The following is a 7,832-nucleotide window of genomic DNA, read 5'->3' as shown; positions in this document are numbered from 1 at the left end:
TAACTTCTTCGTCATTTTACCAGGTAGAATGACAAATGAGTTGTCAAATTGTGACGTTCCGTCACTTATCTAATTAATTATTAATGGGAACACCTTATTGGATTATTGTTAAAATTATTTTCTTATAATATTAAAAACCCGTTCGCACAAAATTCCCTTAGCGACGTCATACTGGGTGTATCGTGGCCACATTGATATTTCGTGAGGTTGGTACTGACCTACTGACGCCTGTCGCCAGCTGTCACGAGGTCGGAACGGTGAAGGGAGGCCATGGACTTGGGAGTGTCATGTGAGTGCAGATGGCGGCGTGAATTTCTTTGTAAATTAAATAAGTTATTTCCTGTTGCATAGTTCAATTATTGCTATTGCAAGTTATATTTGTTTTTTTGGGTGAATTAAAGTGACGGAATAATGGAACTGTAAGAAAACGGATCTCACGCCGGTATGTTTTTTATAATAGTTTTTAAGATGGTATCATAATTTTGGCAATTATAGTTCTCATTATAGATTTAATTTAAATCAAGTCATCGATTGGTTTTATGTAGAATATTGCAGTTTCTATAATGTATCCAGAAAAGATCTTTAATAATATTCTTAATATGTGGTTATGTTCATCAAAATTTTCCAGTTCTGAAACTTTTTCTGACAAAAAAAAAAATTTCTTTGTTTTGAAAAGTTCTTCCTGAAACCTATTAAATTTTACTTCATAGACTTCATAATTCTTTTCCCATATCTAGTATGTTCATATATTTTTACAGTACCTATTTCTTTATACAAAACATGTACAACTTCCTTTGAAAAAAACCAAATATATTATTTGTTAAGATAAAAAAAAAAGACATTCTACATGTAAATTGTAATTCTCCTTGTCTATTCGAATCAAGGCCATATTTGTTAAAAGTCTTATCACAACCCATGGTTAAAATGTCAAGCTAGATAGGTTTTTTGGGTCAATGAAAGGTCGGTTTTTTGGAGTCTTCTAAAAACCTCCTCGTTAACTTGTCTTCTTACTGCTCTTTCAAACCTGTTTTATTAGAAATAAACTGGGAATATTTTTGTTTTTAGCCATTCTGGAGAAATCTCATTACTGATGGTAAACCCTCTCTAACACCGAGAGCAGACACTTCCAACGTTCGATCAATCAGGGAACAAGCCAAAGGATACCGTCTCCCATTTGTTTTTGTATTGATTCATCATCCTGCACCCTCCGAGGGTAGTTTCATTAGCTATTGGGCAGTTGCACCACTTCGGTGATAACTTCGTTCCACGGATTTGGTACCAGACACCAAGGATCGTTGTTGGAACATGTGAAAAGGGGTTTGTTTTGGGGGACATTTGTTCATACCAGTTAAAGACATATTTTTTTTTCTAGTAATATTCAGGACATTTCATACTTTCATAATTTAATTACACATATATGTTTTTCTTTCTCCACAAATTTAAGTACATTTTAGATATAACAGCCATACCTTACAGTTAGTAGTGTTCCCCAAATTTATATAATTCCTGGTAGAAGTTTCGAGCTCGAATATTCTCCACCTACATGTTCTTTTCACTTGGTTTGTATTAATTTTAGACTTGTTTCCTCATTTAATTTAAAAATAATATTAGTTCAATTCACCTAAATTTAAAATCATTTAACTTGCTTCATAATTTTCAATTTTTATTAGATTTTTTGGTAAATATTATTTAACTTTCGCTATTAAACTTTTTATATTAAATTCGAATAAATCCCTAGTACCCATCCCCTCAGGAAGGTACTAGTTTTACTTGCTGTTAGTATTTAGAAACACTAGTCAGAAAAGGATCTTTGTATCCAGTACTAAGTTGGTTCATTTAGGGACTTGTTACCCGTCAACTCATTGAGAGTTGTATAATATATATTATATACATTAGGTATTTTCATTGTTCTAATATCAGGTAGTATTCAATTAGGGTGTACGTATTACAATCGTACAAGTGTTATTTGGTGAAGGGTTCATACTAATCTAGGTGTAGTTTGTACTTCCTATATTAGAGGTACTCATTTGTAAAATTTTCTAACCTCATTCACATTATGGCTACATTATTTAATTGTATAAATCTGTAAATGACTTTCACTAGTATCTACCATTTCTTGTCATTTTAGAGTCACATACTAGTCACTTGTTTTAACTCAGAGATTGTGAATATCTAGTAGTTATATTTAATAAATATATACATTTATTGTGAATTTTTTTTAATTCTTTAAATTTATACATTTAATATACTTGTACTACAAATTTAATATACTCTATAGCAGCGTAGAATACCTGGAAGAGTGTTAACCTAGTTAGCCTTCTTCTGGCGCCCAAAAATTTATTCTATTTTCATTATATTATTATATTTACTCTATCTATCTTCTGAACATTATCTTAATATCTTCTTTTCTAGCCATCAGTATCATTTCCTTTAATTTATTGTCTGGTCAAAAATAGGCGTGCAAATTGGCAGAATCCTTCCTTGAGTGTCAAGTGGCCATTCTCTTGCATATTTAGCTAGCCATTCAAGTTACATTTATCTATTCATAATTTTTTCATCCCCTTTCTCTATCAAGTATACTGTTTTCATTTGTATAGTTCCATACTAGTACTACTGCAAAGTAGTATTCTAGTTACTTCGGCTTCTTCAACGTAGAAGCCATCCATTTTTGTTCCTTTGGCTACATTAAGTAGGTCTTCTTTTTCCTACGTCTGTTTGGAGTTTATCACTCTCTGTGCATTCACTCCAACAGAAAATCTTCTTCTTCTTCTTTCTTGTTACATCGGCTTCCCAACGTGGTGCCTTATTTTTGGTCTAAGACAGTATTCATTTAGGTCATTTCTTTTCTTTTATCTGAAGTTTCTTTGTTATTTCCGTTGGTATATCTATACTCATTTTATTACTTATTTATTTTATCGTTAATATTTTCTGATATTTATCAGGTATTCTTATACGCTGTATTTATTTATTTTTTTTCCATATTTTGAGACCTCATTATAGTTTATGATTGTGCAGCTCACATTCTAGATTAGATTTTGTATTTTATTGGGAACTTATATTTAATATTGCTATTACTTATATTACATACAACATATATTTTATTCCTCCATCCAATAGTGGTATATTTGGAGGTACACTTAAGCGTTGATCATATATATTTTTTTTCTAGAGTGGTAGTAAGTTACATATAACTAAAAATTTATTTCCAGTATTTAGGTACTAGATTTTCTTAAGTATACTTTATTTACTGGATCATTTATTTATTTACTTGATCTTATTTATTTATTCGCTTATATACCTGATAATATATATTTGCTGGCCGTTTTGATTTTGTTGGTGTGTTGCTAATCTTTTCTCTCTACTTATATATTCTGCGTGCAAACTTAGTTATATTTCATACTTCTGATCTTTGGACTGTTTGTCAATAATTTTGTTATCATCATGTGTGCTTTTAAAGTGGAACATCTTCTGGTGGACGAATTGGACTATGAGTTGAATATTAGGGACGTAGTACCAGAGGAGTCGGCAACAGTCGATAGAAAACGCAATCTTCTGCGGGGTGCTTTAAAACAAGAAGCAGGCAATAGGAGTTTTCTCCAAATTTCAGCTGCACATATTCCTTTTGAGGAACAACAGAAAGGAATCTCTGAAACATTAGACAGCTTGTCTAAAAAAATCGAGAAGTTTCGGGGAACTGTAAATGATGCAGAATACGCGCGATTAACATCTCGTTTAGCCCATATTTCTGGCCGTGTACACTTGTTACACTGTGCTACTGAAGAACAGGAACCTTTTAAGAAGTCTGTTTCTCTTAGAATATTAACCCTAGAGGGTGAACTTGATTCTAGAGTTAACCCCGTAGCTACCTCTACTCCTAATGCTCCCGTCAACGTATCTAGCTTCACCTACCCCAAACCTGTGCAAGTACACAAATGGGGTATTTCATTTTCTGGTGAAAAACAGCACACTGATGTAATGTCGTTTTTAGAAAGGGTTGAATGTCTTCGTGTGTCTAGAGGTGTCTCTGAAGAGGATTTTTTTGCTGCTTCTGCTGAACTGTTCACCGGTCCAGCTTTTACATGGTTTATGAATAATAGGGGTAGTTTTTCTTGCTGGTTCTTCTTCTTCTTGTGCCACTCCTATCGGAGATTGGAAATCATCAAGGCTACCCTGATTTTGTTTACAGCTGACCTAAAAAGTTTATTAGTGGTGCAGCCAAACCACTCTCTCAAATTCCGCATCCACGACATTCTTCTACAGCCTGGATTCCGTTTTCCTTCTATTTTTCCTTGCATTATATTTTGAAGTAATGCGTATTTATGACCTCTCATCAGGTGACCCAAATACTCGAGTTTTCTTCGTTTTATCGTTAATAAAATTTTCTGGGTCTTGTTGGTTGGATCTGATTAAAAGGTTGAAGTCAGATTTTCTTCCTTACTCATTCCAGGACGATTTACTAGATCAAATTAAAAATCATAAGCAGAAACCTGGGGAATCTGTTACTATGTTTATTAATACTATATTAGGTATGTGTAGTCATCTAGACACTCCTTTGTCAGATTTATCTAAAATTAAAATTATCCTTAAGTGTCTATTACCCTTTTACCATCAACAATTAGCTCTGATGGACATTCAGAACATTGATGACCTCACTGTAAAGTGCAAACGTTTGGAGGAAACGTTATCCTGGTCTTCTCAACCTCCATGCACATCTAGATCCTCTTCTAATTCTTCTTCTCAGCCAACTTCCTTTAGGCAACGTTCTTGGCAAAATAAGGGTCATGAACATAATGTTTCTGTTGTTAGTTCTGTTGTCTGCTGGAATTGTGGTCAGGTTGGCCACCCGTTTTACAATTGTAAGATTCCTCAAACCCGTATTTTCTGCCATGGTTGTGGCCTAGAGAACACCCTTAAAAGGAACTGTTCTAAGTGTTCGGGAAACGAAATGTCGGAGTTCCGTCCCCTGAGCGTTTCTCCGTCCACCTCCCAATCAGGGAATCAAACTCCATCAGACAACGAGACCGTCGGCCCAAGCACACCCAGCAACTCAAACCCATCTTCCAGTCGGAAAGGGAAGAGAGTACCGTTCAAGAAACAAGCACACACCACAAATCAAAATCAGTTCAGAAATTAACTTTTTGTCAGGATACGTTGAATTCGCAGGGTTCACATGATTACAAATCCACAAATTCTTCTTTAATTAGTAGTGTTAAGCATAATAATAATTTTGATAGTGAAGTAGTTCCATATAACGGTTGTAGCCAACCAAATACTTTAGACTTAGATATTAATTCTCTATTGGTTAGGAAACAAAATGATAATAGGCCGTATCTACCTATACAAATTTTAGGACAACCGTGTTTAGCTTTATTAGATAGTGGCTCTAATATTTCTTTGATAGGGGCACATTCATTAAATTTATTGAAAATTGCTAATATTCCCATTATGCCCATTTCATCCTTGCAAGTATCTACAGCAGATGGTACAGTTCAGTCTATTACAGGCAAACTCCAAATTGAAATCACAGTGGCAAACTTATGTAGGCAAATTACATTTTATGTTATTCCTTCTGTACAGAATTCTATAATTTTAGGTATGGACTTCTTCAATGCATTTAATAGCACCTTAAGTTGTTCTGATTTTTCTTTTTCCATATCTGAATTCAATCTGTCTACTCTTAGTGCTATTCATGATTTTTCCAGTTTATCTAGTGCTGAACAAAGGCAATTGGAGAATATGATCTCTCAGTTTACTACTATTTCTTCAAATGATAAACTAGGTCGTACTTCATTAATATCTCACACTATTGAGGTGGGAAATCCTACTCCCTTCAGATTATATCAGTATCCCATACCTCAAGCCTGGCAGGCAGATTTAGAAAAAGAAGTAGATTCGATGCTTGCTTTAAATATCATAGAACATTCAACGTCGTCCTATTGTTCCCCACTCTGGTTAACAAAGAAGAAGGATGGATCCTTCAGGATCTGCTTTGATGGTCGAAAACTAAACAGTATCACCACTAACAGGGATGCTTATCCAATTCCCCGAATCGACGTGATTTTGAGCAAACTTCAGAATGCCAAATATATCTCTTCGATTGATTTGTCTAAGGCCTTCTTACAGATCCCACTGAGTGAAGAGAGCAAGAAGTATACTGCTTTTGCTGTCAGTGGTAAAGGACTGTTCCAGTTTGTCACCATGCCTTTCGGTCTTGTTTCTGCTCCCCAGACAATGTGTCGTCTGATGGATTTAGTCATTGGTCCACAGTTAGAGCCCTATGTTTTCTATTATTTGGACGATATTTTGGTTGTCACCCCTGATTTTTCCCTTCATATGGAAATTTTAGATAAGTTGTTTTTACGTCTTAAGGAAGCTAATTTAACGATTAATTTGGATAAGTGTCAGTTTTGTCGCCCTAGTCTTAAGTTTTTGGGTTATGTTGTTGATAATCAGGGTCTAAGGACTGATCCTGAGAAAATAGTTGCTATTAAGAATTTCCCTATACCTAAGACCACCACCCAAGTCCGTAGGATATTGGGAATGTGTGGATATTATCGCCGGTTTGTACCTTCGTACTCTACCTTGTTGTCACCCCTTACTGATCTTCTGAAGAACAGGAAAAAAGGGCAGACCATTACTTGGACTCCTGAGGCCGATGAAGCTTTTAGGCGCGTTAAAGAGGCTTTAACTAGCGCACCGGTTATGATGTCACCTAATTTTAACGAGCATTTTTATTTGATGACTGATTGCTCTAATACTGCTTCTGGTGGCGTGTTGTTTCAGTTGAAAGATGGCTCTGAACATCCCATAGCCTACACGAGTAAGAAATTAAATAAGGCCCAGAAAAACTATTCCACCACGGAGAAAGAACTCTTAGCTATCATACATGGGTTAGAAGCATTCCGTTATTATTTAGAGGGTCGTAATTTCACTATAATTACGGACCATAGTTCCTTGGTATGGCTTCATAGTATGAAAAACCCATCTCAGAGACTTTCCCGATGGATATGCAAACTGGCTGCCTATTCATATAAAATTGTTCATCGAAAGGCCAACGGTGTAGTGGTTGCTGATGCTCTTTCCCGTGTCCATGATCTTAATGTTTTAGATTTGTCCACATTAACTCCTGATGAGTGGTATCACAATATGATTGATAGGGTCACTCAAGACCCACAAAATTATCCTGATTTTAAGGTAGAGAACAATATACTGTACAAACACATCTTAAGTCCTATAGAGTCCTTATCCAATATGTCGGAGTGGAAAATAGTTGTACCTACACCAAATAGGGAAAATATTCTGCATATGTTTCATGATGAAGTTACAGCTGGTCATTTTGGGTTTTATAAGACTTATCACCGTATTGCTGAATTATATTATTGGCCTGGCATGCGGAAGTCTATTAAAAAGTACATTTCTAAATGCATGGTTTGTGCTACTTGTAAACCAAGTAATTTACCACAAGCTGGACTTATGGGGTCCTTCAGGAACATTAATTTTCCTTGGCAGATGATCTCAATGGATCTCATTGGACCGTATCCTCGGAGCTACAAGGGTAATACCTATTGCTTGGTAGTTGTGGATTATTTCACCAAATTTCCTTTAGTTTGTCCTCTTCGTCAGGCCACAACTCCAGCAATTTTGAAATATTTGGAGGAACAAGTCTTTTTGGTGTATGGTGTTCCCCAAATTGTGTCATGTGACAACGGTCCTCAGTTTGTATCAAAGGCCTTTAAAGATCTTTTAGCTAAATATAAGGTTCAGAAGACCTTTTATAATGCTGCCTACCATCCTCAAGCCAATCATACTGAGAGAGTGAATCGCAGTATCGT

At 35.4% G+C, this 7,832-nt stretch overlaps 1 long non-coding RNA gene across 1 annotated transcript; it reads left to right on the top strand.

Moving 5' to 3' along the window:
* Positions 1–262: 262 nt before the first annotated feature.
* LOC126884232 (uncharacterized) lies at positions 263–1,768 on the top strand. Its single transcript, XR_007697883.1, has 2 exons — positions 263–442; positions 1,066–1,768. It is a non-coding gene; the product is annotated as an uncharacterized LOC126884232 (long non-coding RNA).
* The last annotated feature ends 6,064 nt before the right edge of the window (positions 1,769–7,832 follow it).

The sequence above is a fragment of the Diabrotica virgifera genome, chromosome 5 (assembly GCF_917563875.1).
Source record: "Diabrotica virgifera virgifera chromosome 5, PGI_DIABVI_V3a".
NCBI classification, from domain to species: Eukaryota; Metazoa; Arthropoda; class Insecta; order Coleoptera; family Chrysomelidae; genus Diabrotica; species Diabrotica virgifera.
The sequence above is the reverse complement of the archived record's forward strand: the minus strand, read 5'-3'. Positions and strand labels throughout refer to the sequence as shown.